The sequence below is a fragment of the Manihot esculenta genome, chromosome 18, assembly GCF_001659605.2.
Source record: "Manihot esculenta cultivar AM560-2 chromosome 18, M.esculenta_v8, whole genome shotgun sequence".
NCBI classification, from domain to species: Eukaryota; Viridiplantae; Streptophyta; class Magnoliopsida; order Malpighiales; family Euphorbiaceae; genus Manihot; species Manihot esculenta.
In genome coordinates this window covers 13081613-13098898 of record NC_035178.2, presented here as the reverse complement: position 1 = coordinate 13098898, position 17286 = coordinate 13081613, and positions in this window count along the sequence as shown.

The following is a 17286-nucleotide window of genomic DNA, read 5'->3' as shown; positions in this document are numbered from 1 at the left end:
TGGCGCAGGTGTATGTTGATGAGATCGTCAGGCTGCATGGGGTTCCTGTTTCAATAGTGTCTGATCGAGGGCCCCAGTTCACCTCCAGGTTTTGGTGGAGTCTACAGAACGCTATGGGTACCAGGTTGGATTTTAGCACTGCTTTCCATCCACAGACGGACGAACAATCAGAGAGGACCATCCAGACAATAGAGGATATGCTCAGAATGTGTGTGCTGGATTTTGGCGGTTCTTGGAGGCAGCATCTACCTTTAGTGGAGTTTGCCTACAATAACAGCCATCATGCCAGCATAGGGATGGCCCCATATGAAGCTTTGTATGGAAGGAAGTGCAGGTCACCTGTCTGTTGGGAAGAAGTTGGAGAAAAGGCCTTGGCAGGGCCTGAGCTAGTAGCGATCACCAGCAGAGTGGTGCCCATAATCAGAGAAAGAATCAAGACTGCTGCAAGCAGGCAAAAGAGTTATGCAGATATCCGCAGAAGGCAAGTAGAGTTTCAGGAGGGGGATTTGGTATTGCTCAAGGTGTCTCCAATGAAAGGGGTGATTCGGTTCGGGAAGAAAGGTAAGCTAGCTCTACGATACATCGGACCCTTTGAGATCTTGCAGAAGATTGGGAATGTATCGTACAAGCTGGATTTACGTGCTTCAATGGAGAGAATCCATCCGGTTTTCCATGTTTCCATGTTAAGAAAGTTCGTGTCAGATCCGAGCAAGGTTCTTAGTGAGCCTGATGTGGAGATCCAAGAAGATCTCACCTATGTTGAGCAGCCAGTGCGAATCATAGACACCTAGATTAGAAAGTTGAGAAACAAGAAAATCCCGATGGTGAAAGTCCTTTGGAATCACCACAACATCGAAGAGTGTACCTGGGAGACACGGGAGTCCATGCTCCGGCAATATCCTCATCTCTTCTAAGGTGAGTTTTTATGTGCATTGTATGAATGTTTATGTTTTATGCTATGCCGTGTGTTTGTTTGGTGAACATTCGGGGACGAATGTTCTTAAGGGGGGGAGAATGTAATACCCGGCTAGACTCCGGTATCGGAATTCCTACCGTCCGGTGGAATCTCGGATGTCCGAAACCTCTAGAAGGGTAAAACCATGTTTTCCTAAAATGCTTTAATGTTTTTTTTATGGTTTTAAGCAAGAAAGGAAATTGAGTTTTGAATGAAAAAGACCAAGGAGGCATTTCCAGGTTCGGCCGCCGAACATTGGATAGTTTAGGGGGGCAAGTTAGGCTTCCGAAAGTTTCAAAGGTTCGGCCGCCGAACCTCATGTTCGGCCACCGAACTTGCATGAGTTTTGGAGGCACTTTAGGCTGTTGAAAGGTGGTCTGGCAATCCCTATAAAAGGGGTCCATGGCCGAAACGGGCGAGTTTTCTCCCCATTTTCGGCCACGGTGAGTTCCTGCTCTCCCTTGGTTGATCTTTGATGTTTTTCCTCCGATCTTTCACGTTTTAACAAGCTTTATGTTGATTTGAAGATATTTGAACAAAAGAACAAGTTTTGAAGCTTGGAGACTAAAGAGTTGGTTTCTCCCCATCTCCAAGCTAGGATCGTCTTTCCTTTCGTTCTTCAAGAGGTAAGAGTAGATCCATAGTTCCTTTAATGTTTTAAGTAAGTTTTATGAAGTTTCTTAGGGTAGAAATGCATGTGTAGGTTTATGTGGAGTTTATGGGTTTATTGTGCGTTTATGAACAATGTATGTTGGATATGCATGTTTGATGTGTTGTAGAAGGAGTTTAGGATAGTTTGAAGCCCCTAGGAGCTTGTATGCTTGGGTATGCATGTTGTAGAATAGGAAAATGCATGATTGTATGAGTTAGGAGGCATTTGTGCATGTTGGAGCTGAGTTTCTGCCCTTTAGGAAGAACTCAGGTTTGGCAGCCGAAGGCTCTTTCAGCCGCCGAACCTTCCTGTGGTAGCATGTATCGGCTGCCGAACGCTGCCCCCGAAAGAGGACTTTCGGCTCTGGAAGGGAGTTTCGGCCGCCGAAGGTGCCGCCAAACATGCATGAGTTTCGTCTCTGGAGGGAACCTTCGGCCGCCGAAAGTGCCGCCGAAGGTGCATGACTTTCGGCTCTGGAGGGCCTTTCGGCCGCCGAACTTGCCGCCGAAAGTGCCCTGTTCAGCCCTCCTTTGCATGATTTATGTGATTATTTTAAGGTGTTTTAGGGGGTTTTTGGGGAGTATTTTAGAATCATGTTTATGTATGTTAAGTCCCTCATTTGAGTCCACCTGTGTAGGTCCGGACCCGAGAAACCGAGGACCCCAGCAGTGAGTTCAGCTGCTTCTGAGTCTGTTAGAGCTTCAGCCAAAGGTGGGTGGAATATCTTATTTCGTTTCAAAGAAAATAAATAAATTCTGAGCATGATACATGCATCATGAATGCCATGAGATATACTAGGGTGCTTGCATTAGAATTCACGAATATGTTGCATTGCATAATATGTTGTTGATGTGGGTGAATGTTGGATGATCCTTTAGCCGCACTACGTTATGATATGATGTGATGCGGTATGAAAGACCAGTGAGGCCCATTCTACGTCCCTGGCACTATGTAAGAGAAAGACCAGTGAGGCCCATTCTACGCCCCTAGCATATTGGAATGTTATGTTATGAATGTAATGTAAGAGAAAGACTAGTGAGGCCCAGTCTACGCCCCTGGCACTATTGGAATGAGTAGTGGGCTATTGGTGACAAGTTCATCCTTGATGTGGATTGTTTGTGATATGTTGCATTTCATGAAAGCATGAAATTTAAATTGAATGTTTAATTATTCTGCTCACTGGGCTTTATAGCTCACCCCTCTCCCTTAACCCCCAGGTTTGCAGGTACAGGGTAGACCAGGAGGTCAGCAGGAGTAGAGTATTATTTTATGTAATAGCTAGATATGGACATGAATATGATGTAATGTAAAAGTATAATATTGAATGTAATGTAATAATGTTTATGGAAGTTTAAAGCTGTGCTTGACCATAGTATGTTGTTAATACCTTTTTAGTACATGATCTCAAATGTTTAATGATGACTATTGAAAACCAAACTTAATGTATGTATGTTACCCCATTGGAGCATTGTTGAGGACTCCAGCGTGGGTTGATGATTATGATTATATATAGTGCATGCACAGGTTGAGTTTGGTGATTGAATGAAACGAAAAGTTCAAAATTTTTATGTATGTGTTGATCATGTATGGGATTAAGCAGGTTTACAGGATAAATGTTTGGCTTGCTACGGGTCCCGGCGGCCTTAAGCCGATCTGGATCCTAGCGCCGGTAGCGGTCCGATTTTCGAGTCGTTACAGTGATACTCTCCCAAACACCTATTTCTCCATACAAAATTACCTTAAGGGGTCACCAAGTACCGCACTACTTGGGCAATCGAGTTGGTAACCAATTGATCAAGCAACTAGAGGAATGGGTCATAGGAGTGCATTTATTTCTGATTTTTTTCTTTTTTTCTCTTTTTTTTTTTTTGAACACTCCTTAATTTCCATATAAATATATAGTCTAGAAAATATCCTTTAATTCATTATCAATAAAGGGCAGCAACTCATTTAAAAGAACATGCATTTTTTACCCAACTATTTAAATAAGGATCATACTTCATGATATTTCAAAACAAGCCTTAAAAATAAAACTAATAAAATGAACAATGATAGATTTATTCTATTTAAGCTAGCATACAAATGGCATAATAACTTTGTATTCTACGATAAAAGACATGTCAATTTTGTATGGTAAGTAAGGAGCTGTATAAAAAATATTTTTTATTTTTTATTTTTTGAATAAAATGATGCTTAATATTGGAAATCGTAAAAATTAAATATGAGAAACAATTTAAAGTGCAAGCGCTGAGAAACTGCTGAGAATCAAAATAGCAAAAGTGTTGATAGGCTTGGGCAAGCCTCTACCTCAAACACCAAAAACTCAAAGAAAAATTACAGAAAAATAATAAAAATTTCCAAAAATTTCAGAATGTTCATCAATCATCAATCAATCTCATCAATCACAAAAACACTTCAATTTCCATACCACATCTCCCCCCACACTTACTCCTCACATTGTCCTCGATGTGGAAAAAATTTAATCAGACGGAGAAGTCCACAAAATAAAATAAAAGTAAATTAAAGAAAACTTCCCTGAGGGGTAAGTCGCATAGAACTCAAGCCAGTGGTGGTTGGATTGCATTTTTCTGTCTTAGAGTTGCTTCAGGATCTCAGGTTTCACCTCCTCATCATCATAACTCATCTCATCTGCAAAAACTGGCGTGTGGCTGCAACCGGCGAGGAGGTTGACGGCGGCGGAGGCGAGCCATCTATAGAAAACAAAGAAGATGAAGATGATAGGTGGAGAGAGAAAATTAGGTTTATATATTTTTTTATTAATTTTTTTTTTTTGCTTTTTTTTATTTCTTTTTTTATTTTTTATTTTTTTATTTTTTTTTTGAAGTAAAAAATAAGATGAAGTAGAACAGAACTTACCTTCCTTTGGGAGCAATTTTAAAAATAATAACTTACCTCCAAAAAGGTTCCTAAAGTCTCAAATTGTCTAGAAGATTCAATCTGCTCCAAAAATAATAAATCAATTAATTTAAAACTAAAAATTAAAAGGAAAACTTACTTGTGACTTTACAGGCTTGGATAAGCCTCCCAAGCAGCGCCCTTGTTTATTGGTTAGGCTGGACAGTGGCATGTTATGTTTCATCACTTCCCTCTTCATATTCATTCAACACCCAAATTAACTTTATTGCTTTTAAAGGATTCAACTTGGAGGAGATTATGATTGAAAATGTATTATTACTTTCCAAAAATATATATTTCAAATGAGCTTGAAGTAATTTTAACTCAAGTTCTGGTGCCTTATGATTCAAAGTGTCCAATGAGTAGATTATTTCTATGATTTCTTCACTGAATTGCGATGTGCTATTGTCAAGGCAGCCCATTGTCAAGTTTTCGGTTAAAACTACCTCCAACTTGTTTTTCTTGCTTAGTTTAAAGGCTTCTTGAGCGAGAGGATCAACTACATCTATGCTGCAAAGAGAAAAATTATCATCAAAATGCTTCATTGCATTATAAACATTAAACTTTACCTCTTCTCCATCAAACTCCATTGAAAGTGTGCCTTCGTGCACGTCGATCTTCGTTCTAGCTGTGCTGAGGAATGGTCTTCCTAGCAATAAATTTGTAGAGTTGGATGAATTGTTATCTTCCATATCCAAGACAAAAAAGTTAGCTGGGAAAATTAATCTTCCACTTGGACCAAAACATTCTCTAACACGCCTTTAGGATAAACTATTGATCTATCGGCGAGTTGGAGTGTGACTCCTGATTGTTTCAAAGGACCTGTATCCAAAGACAAATAAACTGACAGAGGCATAACATTTATGGAAGCTCCTAAATCACACATTGCCTTCTTGATTTCAAGGTTTCCAACTTTACATGATATAGCAAACATGCCTTTGTCTTTACATTTTTGTGCAACTTTTCTTTGGAGTATAGCTGATACATTCTCCCCTATTTTAATCTTTTCATACCCATACAATTTTCTTTTATTAGTACAAAGATTTTTTAGAAATTTCGCGTACATGGATATTTGCTTTATGGTTTCAAGAAGGGGTATGTTTACCTGGACTTTGCGAAAAATCTCCAAGATCTCTCTCTCTTCATTTTCTCTTTTCGATTGAGTAAATCTTTCGGGAAAAGGTGGACGTATTACCTATATTGGGGATTGTTCTTCCTCAGATTCCTGGGGTTGTTTCTCTTCTAGAATCTCTATTTCTGCTTCTGTCTTATGGTCTGCCTTACTGCCTTGGGCAAGCTTCTTCGGGCTGGCAGAGTCTAACTCCTTCCCACTTCGCAGTGTAATTGTGCTTACATTCTGTTTTGGATTTGGCACGGTTTGGGAGGGTAGTTTCCCTTGTGATTCTAGCTTGCTTATTGATGTATGATATAGCAAGTTGGCTCATTTGATTCTCCAAATTCTGGATGCTTGACTTTGTTTCCTGTTGAAAAGTAAGAGTGCTATTAGCAAGGGATTGAACAATGTCTTCTAGAGACATACCTGATTTTGCAGCTTGATAGTTGGTTCTTGGTTGGTAGTTCTGCTGTCTATTCCCATAGCTAAAGTTTGGATGATCTCTCCACTCGGGATTATAAGTGCTTGAAAATGGGTCATACTTCATTTGTTGTAGTTGTCCATTGAACCCTCCAATGGTGTTTACCTGTTGCTCTCCTTCTTGAAGGATAGGACACATATCTGTGGGATGATCTGCTTGTTTGCAAATGCCACAAGTTCGTGCATTATTCCATGTAGCCAATTGTTGAATTGCAGCTGTTAGTTGTGAAATTTTAAAATCTAAAGATGCAATACTTACTTCATTGGCATTTCTTGAAATGTCCTCTTCTTGACCATACTATCTAGAATTGGCAGCTAATTTGGAGATTAAAGTTTTACCTTCTTCAGGTTCCATTTCTGCAATGGCTCCTCCACTAGCAGCATCTATTATTCTTCGTTCTAATGGCAAAAGTCCTTCGTAAAAGTGAAGATTAAGTTGTTTTGGAGTGATTCCATGTTTTGGACAACTTGCAATTAATTTCTTATACCTTTCCCAATATTCATGTAAAATTTCATTTTTTTTCTTTGTTTAATTCCACTTATTTCCTTTCTTATTGATGATGCTTTGGTCGCTGGAAAAAATCTTTCTAAGAATAAGTCTCTAATTTGCGCCCAAGTGGTGATTGAACTTGGGGGCAAATAATAGAGCCAATCCTTAGCAGATTCAATTAAAGTGAAAGGGAAAGCTACCAACCTTATTTGTTCGTCAGTTATACCTTGCGGTCTCATACTTGAACAAACCACATAAAACTCCTTTAGATGACGATGGGGTCTTCATTCTCCATACTTTGGAATTTTGGTAACATATGAATCATACCTGTTCGTAATTCTAATGGTACATTCAGTACTGGGTATGTGATGCAAAGGGGTTGCTCTTCAGCGGCAGCAGCTGCGGCCATATTGTCTGTTTGGTTTGTGTCAATTGGAGGCTCAGTTGGTGTTGAAGATGAGGTCTCTTCGGTACGCAAAGGAGATCGGGCGGATGGTTGAGAGGCTCCCGAATTGGCCTGTTTTTGCAACTTGGTCACTTTTCTCAACCTTTTTACAGTCTTCTCGATTTCTGGATCAAACTGAATCCTGCTATTCTCAGATCTGGTCATAAAAATAAAAACAAATTGTTAGAGGTTCCCGGCGACGGCGCCAAAATTTGACGGGTGTCGAATCCGTAAATTTTTAATTTACTTCCCTTTTCTCAATTGACAAGAACTTGTAGACAGAGTAAGTGAGTATCGATCCCACAGAGACCTTAATCTTGTTTAATTTAGATGACAAATTTGAAATAGAAGAATAGTTTAATTCAAAAAGTGAGAAGAAGAGAATTTTTTGATGAGAGGGGTTTTGCCTTGGGCAAGCCTGTAAAAATAAACTTAAAAGAAAAACGAAAATAAATAAATAAATAAATAAATAATGTAATTGAAAATTGAGAAATAAATAATTAATTAAAACTTTCAGCTGAAGGTAATCAAATTGAGGTATTTTGCAGTTGATCATTGGTTAGAAACAAAATATTTCATATTATTATCTATTGTTTGGTTATAGTGGTCAAACACATAAATCCCACCAGTTCTTCCTTATGAATAAATTAATCCGCTTCGTGCTTAAATTAATTTCTAGTTAACTAACAATCCCAACACGCGTGTAGATTTAATTAGTCAACTGCATTAAGAGAGAAGAACCCAAACTTGATCAATAAAAACACGCGTTTTATTGAAATCAAATCCACTAATTTCTTAATATAAACTAATATATTAATTGCCACTTGTTATTAACTCAATTAAACAATTACAGATTTAATTAGATTAATTAGCAATATGTTGTCTTCCCAAGAGATTCAATGGGCCCCTTGAATTCTCAAGAAAACAACAATGGAGGTGGTGTTCCTCGAATTCAGAAATTAATAGAAAATAGAAAATAAGATGAAGAGAATTAAAGTGCATAACCTCACAACTTGAACAAACCTCAAATTAAATTAACCTTAACTGAAAAATAATTGTTTAGCCACTCATGGCCATAATAAAATTATAACAACTAAGTAAAAGAAGAAGAAAAAGAAAAGAAGATGGAGAAGTAGGTGGAGGACAGTAAGAGAGGAAATGAGAGTGAGAGGTAGAATATGATTCTCCAGGTTAAATGCTAGGAGCCTTTATATAGGCACAAAAAGATAAAATTTTAAAATAAAAACTATTATCCCTATCTTATCTCTATCCTCATCTTATCTCTATCATAATATGATCTCTATCATAATATGATCTTTATCCTCATCCGATTGAGTTTAATTCAATTTGACTCTACTTGAAGCTGATATTATCCTTGCTTAGGTGACAAAATCTATCTTATCTCCCCATCGCCTCCCAGTATAAAAAATCCTTTAATTCAGCATTTTTTCTTCCTTTTATCAACTTTTGCTCACAAACCTGTACAAAATTAAATTCTAATTAAAATTAAATATTTACATAGAAATTACAGTAAAATTAAGGAATTAAATGAGGAAAAAAATTGTGAGTTTTGCAACTCATCATCCAATCATAATAAGAACATCGATCAGGAATATCTGGAGACGTTACTTAAATGCAATAAGAATCTCATAATTATAACCACATTATAATTTCCTTTGCAGAGTAATATAATATTATGGATTTTATCTTTACTCAATGTTCAGTTAAATTGATACTAAAGATAAATAATTGTCTTTATAAAATTGTATTTAAATACTTAAAATATACGAATAATAATATTCAACTACAATCAACAGATTGACCGTAGGATATATTACTAACATATCATTGATATTGTAAGGAATTATTAACTTCTCTGTTGTCTTTGGCTTATTACTACCACTTTGACCATTAATTTTTTATCTATTGTTAATAATATTAATGATAACAATAACTTTTATTGACTATAAATTGAAAAGTCAATTTTTCTTTCGTTAAATAATACTAGCAATCATTAAAATAGGGTTAATATTATATTTGAACATAATTTTATAATTATAACCACCATCACTGAAGACTCATTATTAATATTAGTGACTAAGTTACGGCAGACTCGATAACTTAAAGGCGAACTGTTATAGTCATTAATGTTTATTAATGACTAAATTTTAATTTTAATTGAGAAGTTTTTCTCTCGTTAAAAAATATTATTCTTATAGTACTAATTCTCTCTACTAAAGTCATGTTCATTCTCTCAACCAAACCATTCAATTGTATTGTCTTTGGAAACCATTCGCCAAAGTCCTAATTAGTATAGAAGTGTAAGTATATAATACCTCTTAGGAAATAATGCCAAGATAAACTCTCCCTATCTTAATATTTTTTCTAAAACTACAAGTTTTGGAAAACTTATTAGACCAAACTCAAAAAAAATCACAAAAAAAAGATTTGCTTGAATGCTTGGTGCTTGGAAAGCTCCATCTCGTGCCCTTTTATAGGTAGGGGCCATGCCCCCATCTCGTTCTTCGTTAACATTTGCTTTTTTTCACATAAATATATCTTCATCATGATAGTGGGCTCTTCATGTTGGAGAGATCCACTATTAACTTTTTATAAGGGAAATAAAAACATTTGAATGAAATCAAATGCCTTAAAATCATATTAATCCCACGCCCTCTATGTAATGGAAATGAAGCAAAAAAATCAAAATAAATTATGCTAAGGTAAATTGATTGCTCTAGATTTTTTCACTTAATATTTTGGATCCTAGATTAGGTGTTTTAGGGAGATCTACTCGTCTAGAATAGTTTAGATCTTCTATGTTAAGTTTTTTCTGTATATCATTAATAAAATTTTATGTTAAAAAAAAACTCCCTAAACAATATGATTCTAACCTTGCTAAAATACCTCTCTTAGATGTTACAATCCACCATTTACGTATGTAATACCCGGCTAGAGTCCGGCATCGGAATTCTACTTTCCGATGGAGTTTCGGATGTCGGAAGGCTCGAGAAGGGTGAGAGTGATGTTTTTCTAACATGTTTTACTATGTTTCATAATTTTAAAGCTTAAGGAACTGAGTTTTTGAATGAAATGAACCAAGGCAGAAAAGCCAGGTTCGGCCGCCGAAGTTGAGGTTCGGCCGCCGAACATGCATGGCTTTCGGTTTCACGTGTGGCCGCCGAAGGTGGTCTGGCCAGCCACCTATAAAGGGCCCTCAGTCGGTTGAAGCGGTAAGAGCACCGTTTCTTTCCCTTGCTGAGGTGAAACTCTGTCCTTTGTGAGTATTCTTTCATGTTTTCATTAAATCATGCAAAGATTTGATTAGTTTTTATGATCTTTTGAAGGTTTTAAGTTAAAAACTCAAAGGTGTGAAGTTTGGTGAGTTTGAAGAAGAGTTGCTTCAAAACTCCATGTTAGGATCATTCATCTACTTGTTTTCACAAGGTAAGTGAAGATCCTGAGCTTGTTTTTATGTTTTCTGAAGGTTTTATGGGGTTTATGGAGAGAGGTGCATGAATAGGGTTATGTGTGAGGTTTTGATGATTTTGTGCATAGAACCTGTTTCTATGTTGTTTGTGTTGTATTTTTGGGGTTTTAAGGTAGTTTCTGACCCCTTTGAGCATATACATGAGTGTATGCAAGTGGAAGTATTGAGGTGTGTGAAGTGGAGTGAGTTTTGTGCATTGGGCGAGAGGCAGGGCAAGTTTCTGCCCTGCTGATGAACTCAGGTTCGGCAGCCGAAGGTACATTCGGCCGCCGAACCCCTGAAGAGAAGAGAGGAGGTGGCTTCGGCTGCCCAAACTTGCCCCCGAGCTGTTGGACTTTCGGCTCTGGAGGGAAGTTCGGCCGCCTAAGGTGCCGCCGAAGGTTAGAGACTTTCGTCTCTGGAGTGCCTTTCAGCCTCCGAAACTTTCCCCCGAAAGGGTTCGGCAGCCAAAATTGGAAGTTCGGCCGCCGAAGGTGCTTGAGTTTCGTCTCTGGAGAGGACTTTCGGCCGCCGAACCTGCCGCCGAAAGTGTCCTGTCCAGCTTTCCTTTGCATGCTTTGCATGGATGTTAGAGTGAGTTTAAGGGGATTCTTGGGGAGTTTAATAGAGTGATTCATAAGCTAGTTTGGTCCCTCATTTGAGTCCATCTGTATAGGTACAGACCAGAGGAACCAGAGAGAGCAGCAGTGAGTACTGCTCTAGAGTTTTCAGAGCCTGCAGAGTCAGTCCAGTTAGCCAGAGGTGAGTGGAACTAAACTTAACTTTTTTACTTGCACAATGGAATGTTTTAGCATATCTCATGCATCATGATTATGCCATAGGTTGTTTGCATTAGCCTTCACGACTATGTTGCATTGCATAGTTCTTTGATGATGTGAGTGAATGCTGAATGATCCAATAGTCTCAGACAGGAAGTCCAGGAGCCTTTGACTACGCCCTGGCAGGTATAGTAAAGACCAGGAGCCTTTGACTACGCCCTGGCAATGGTAAGTACAGAGGTGTTATATACACATATACATATATGACAGGAAGACCAGGTGCTCGATTCTACGCCCTGGCACAGAGTTACTGGGACTATGTGGTGACAGGTTTACTCTTGATGTAGTTTGTCTGTGTTATGACGCATTCCATGAGATCATATTTTAATGAATTGTTTTACTGTTCTACTCACTGGGCTATAGAGCTCATCCCACTCCCTTAACCCCAGTTTTGCAGGTTCAGTGTACAGTGTAAAGAGGAGATCAGCAGAGTGCAAAAAGAGTAAAGAGTAAAGAGCATTGTAATAATGTAGAGTGGACATGTACTATGAAAGAGATGTAATAGTTAGTTAGATTTGTGCTTGACTTAGTGATATTGTTCATAACATGATCTGTATATGTATATATGTTTTACTGTTGAAAAACCAGGCTTAACAGGTATGAGTTAACCCATCTAGAGCGAGCTCTAGTCAGGGGTACAGAGTACAGAGTACAGAGTACAGAGTACAGAGATAGTGCATGCACAGGTTAAGCCTTGGTTCAAAAAAGAGTTTTTATTTTCACAGAAAATGTATGATCATGTATGAGGTTTACAGGTACACAGAGAGTATAGCAGGCTTGCTACGGGTTCTGGCGGCCTTAAGCCGACCTGAATCCTAGCGCCGGTGACGGTCCATTTTGGGGTCGTTACAGATTGGTATCAGAGCCCTAGGTTCACATGATCGGACCTATAGAGACATAAGCACAATAGGAAATCATGTCCACTAGGATAGGGTCTTGAGTCCTATCTGTTTCATGCCATGAGTTATGCATGTGCCTTCTTGATATGTGATGTTTATGTGCTAAAGTGCTATGTTATGTGTTGTGTTCCAGAGATTAAAGATGAGAGGAACTCGTCGATCAGCTCGATTGACTGGAGTCCCACCAGATAGTGAGAGACCAACTGTTCGTCCTCCTGCATTGCCAAGGGCAAGGTCTCAGAGATCTAGCAGGGAAAGTACGTCAATAGACCCTAGAAGGTCTGTAGACGAGAGCAGAAGGGGAACAGCGAGAGGAGAAAGATCAGAGGAAAGGAGGGAGGCAATGGAGATTGATCAGTCTAGAGATGATAGGATGGGTGTAGGCAGATTTGAGGAAGGTATGGGAGAGTCGCAGGGAGGCGCTCAGGCCTCAGGTTTTGGCTATCCAGCCTTTCCGCAGGACCTAGAGTATCCGATGGGAGGTATGTCGGAGTACTCTAGTTTTGTCCCATATCCTCCTTACATGCCACATATGCCTTATCCTCCGTATTACCCACCATATCCTATGTATCCACCATCCCCTACTCATCCAAGTGCAGCACACCCAGAGCCAAATGACCCAGTAACACCACCAGAACCAGTAGCCCCTGTTGTTGATCGACATCAACCTAGCTCATCTGGAGGTAAAGTACAAATGACGGAGTACTTGAAATTGGATGCTCCTAAATATAACACGGGAGATGATCCATTTGAATACCTCAGATCAGTTCGGATGATAACTAGTGAATTGGGAGCTGATGATAGTAGAGCCATTGAGATGGCAGGGTTTACACTTAAATGCAAGAAAGCTAGAGAATGGTTCAAGAATTATGTGGAACCCAAGATGAACAATATGTCTTGGGGAGAGTTCGCCAATGAGTTTGCAGGGTGGGCTTTTCCTGACAGTTCTAGGGAGATGAAAGTCATAGAGTTCGAACAGTTGCGACAAACAGATGAGATGAGTGTTGATGAATTTACAGATAAGTTCATGGATTTGCTTCAGTATGTGGGTCAAGCCTATGATACTGATCAGAAGAAGGCAATGAGATATACTATGCGATTGCATCCCAGGTATTCTTCCTTGATTCTTCCAGCAGAAAAGGAGAGTTTCCACACGATAGTGGACGCAGCCAGGAAAATGGAAGCTAGTGCCAATATTCAGAACCAGTCAAAGGCACAGGCTTCGGGTTCGAAGGCCCCCAGTTCAGCACCCTCAGGCAGCAAGAGATGGGATAGAGCAAAAGGAACAAAGAGTAAGTTCTGGAGTAAAGTGAAGTCAGGTCTGGGACTAGGTAGTGGCTCTAGCTCTGGCACAGCTCCAGTATGCAGAAGATGCGGAAAACCACATGGAGCAGTTTGTCGGTTGGGATCTACAGCTTGTTTTTGCTGTGGACAGGAAGGGCATATTGCTCGGGATTGTCCTCAGGTGACTTTTGCACCATCCCAGCAGATGAGTTCAGGCAGTGTTGTACAGCCAACAGCTCCAGTCATGCCTCAGAGTAGTGGCAGAGGTAGAGGGAGAGGGGCAGCCTCTACTTCAGCAGCAGGTTCCCGAGGTGGAAATCCGGTAGCCCCAGCACGGATTTTCACTGTGACTCAGGAGGAGGCTAACACGTCGAACACAGTGGTGTCAGGTAATCTCATCATTGGGTGTTCAGATGTGTATGCTTTGATGGACCCCGGTGCTTCTCATTCCTTTATTGCTTCGAGAGCCATAGAGAGATTGGGTTTGATCAGTTCTGAGTTAGCGTATCCTCTCTGGGTCAGTGGACCTAAATGTGACCCATCAGTGGCAGTGTCAGTCTGTCGTTTCAGTCCAGTGTTCATAGAGGGTAGATGCCTTCCAGCTGACCTTGTGGTTCTAGACTTGACAGATTTTGATGTCATTCTAGGGATGGATTGGCTATCTGCATATAGTGCTACTTTGGACTGTAGAGAGAAGATAGTTAGTCTCAGAGACCAGGATGGGTCAGAGTGTGTCTTCAGAGGAGACAGGAGAGGTACACCCAGAGGTATGATTTCAGCCCTTCAGGCTCGTCGTTTGCTTAGGAGGGGTTGTCAGGGGTTTCTAGCTCATGTGAGAGAGCTAGACAGTCAGGTTAGGGAACCAGCTACAGTACCAGTCGTCCGAGAGTTTCTCGATGTTTTCCCAGATGAACTTCCAGGACTACCACCCGGTAGGGAGATAGAGTTTGAAATAGAATTGCTGCCTGATACCAGACCTATCTCTATTCCTCCCTACAGGATGCCAGCAGAGTTAAAAGAGTTAAAAGAGCAGTTGCAGGACTTGGTAGATAAGGGTTTCATCCGCCCTAGTACCTCACCTTGGGGTGCTCCAGTGCTCTTTGTCAGAAAGAAGGATGGATCCCTCAGACTTTGTATCGACTACAGACAGTTGAACAAGGTCACTACCAAGAATAGGTATCCTCTACTTCGAATTGATGATCTATTTGACCAGCTAGCTGGAGCAGGTTGTTTCTCGAAAATAGATCTGAGATCCGGGTATCATCAGTTGCGAGTCAGAGAGGCAGATGTACCAAAGACAGCTTTCAGGACTAGATATGGGCATTATGAGTTCTTAGTGATGCCGTTCGGGTTGACTAACGCCCCTGCAGCATTCATGGATCTCATGAACAGAGTGTTCAGTGAGTTTCTGGATCACTTTGTCATTGTTTTTATCGATGATATTTTAGTGTATTCCAGAGATGCAGAGGAACATGCCCAGCATCTGAGGATAGTTCTGCAGACACTGAGAGAGCATGGTTTGTATGCCAAGTTCTCGAAGTGTGAGTTTTGGTTGAGGAGCATTTCCTTCATGGGACATGTGGTATCAGCAGAGGGTATTGAGGTAGACCCCAAGAAGATAGAGGCTGTAGCTAACTGGCCCAGACCCACGACAGTGACTGAGATTAAAAGCTTTCTGGGACTGGCAGGTTACTACAGGCGGTTCGTTCAGAATTTCTCAAAGATAGCGGCTCCTATGACCAAATTGACTCAGAAGAACCAGAAGTTTGTCTGGTCAGACCAGTGTGAAGCGAGCTTTGATGAGCTTAAGAAGAGATTGAAAACAGCACCAGTGTTAGCTCTGCCTGTCAGTAATGAGGATTTCACAGTGTTCTGTGATGCATCTCGAGTGGGATTGGGCTGTGTTTTGCTGCAGAGTGATAGGGTGATAGCTTATGCTTCGAGACAGTTGAAGAAGCACGAGTTGAATTACCCTACCCATGACCTAGAGATGGCAGCAGTTATCTTTGCACTTAAGATGTGGCGGCATTACCTCTATGGGGTTAAATGCGAGATCTTCACCGATCACAAGAGTTTACAGTACATCTTGAGTCAGAGAGAGCTAAATTTGTGGCAGAGAAGATGGGTCGAATTGCTCAGTGATTATGATTGTAAGATCCAGTATCATCCGGGTAAGGCGAATGTTGTGGCAGACGCCCTCAGCCAGAAATCACTAGGCAGTTTATCCCATATAGCAGCCGAGCGGAGACCAGTAGTGATGGAGCTTTATAAGCTCTTAGAAGAGGGGTTACAGCTAGAGTTGTCTGGTACAGGTGCATTGATAGCACAGATGAGAGTGACACCTATGTTTCTAGAGCAGATAGCTCAGAGACAGCACGAGGACCCAGAGTTGATGAAAATTGCCAGGACTGTTCAGTCAGGCAACAGTGCAGAGTTCAGATTTGACAGCAAAGGGATCCTCCGTTATGGGAGTCGACTTTGTGTACCAGATAGGAGCAGTGTGAAGGAAGACATTATGAGGGACGCTCATAATGCGAGGTATAGTGTTCACCCAGTAGCCACCAAGATGTATCAGGATCTGAAAAAGATTTATTGGTGGCCAGCCATGAAGAAAGAAATGGCGCAGTTTGTGACAGCCTATGAGGTTTGCCAGAGGGTGAAACTAGAGCATCAGAAACCAGCCGGAATGCTTAACCTATTACCGATTCCAGAATGGAAATGGGAGAACATAGCCATGGATTTTGTAGTGGGTTTACTAGCAGCGTCCAACAGGATAGACTCTATATGGGTGATTGTGGACAGACTCACGAAATCTGCTCATTTTCTTCCAGTACGGAGTAACTATTCTGTGGATAAGTTGGCACAGTTCTATCTGGATGAGATAGTGAGATTACATGGAGTGCCAGTGTCTATAGTTTCAGACAGAGGACCTCAGTTTACCTCCAGATTTTGGCGAAGTCTGCAGAGTGCGATAGGCACGAGATTGGATTTTAGCACTGCTTTCCACCCACAGACTGATGGACAGTCAGAGAGGACCATCCAGACCATAGAGGATATGCTTCGACTGTGTGTGTTAGACTTTGGCGGTTCTTGGAGGCAGTATCTACCTTTGGTGGAGTTTGCCTACAATAACAGCCATAATGCTAGCATAGGGATGGCTCCTTATGAAGCTTTGTATGGGAGGAAGTGCAGATCCCCTGTTTGCTGGGAAGAAATAGGAGAGAAGGCTCTTGCAGGGCCAGAGTTAGTAGAGATTACCAGTAGAGTGGTGCCCATGATTAGAGAGAGAATCAGAACAGCGCAGAGCAGACAGAAAAGTTATGCAGATGTTCGCAGAAAGCAGTTAGAGTTCCAGGAGGGTAATTGGGTATTGCTTAAAGTGTCTCCAATGAAAGGAGTGGTTCGTTTTGGAAAGAAGGGTAAGTTAGCCCCACGATACATTGGACCCTTTGAGATTTTGCAAAGGATCGGAAATGTGTCATATAAGCTGGATTTACCTACTTCTATGGAGAGAATTCACCCGGTATTTCATATTTCTATGCTACGGCAGTTTGTGTCAGATCCGAATCAGGTTCTGAGTGAGCCTGAGGTGGAGATTCTTACAGATCTCACCTATATAGAGCAGCCAGTGCGGATTCTGGACACACAGATCAGACAGCTAAGGAACAAAGAGATCCCAATGGTGAAAGTTCTGTGGAACCACCATAATCTAGAAGAGTGTACCTGGGAGACGCGGGAGTCGA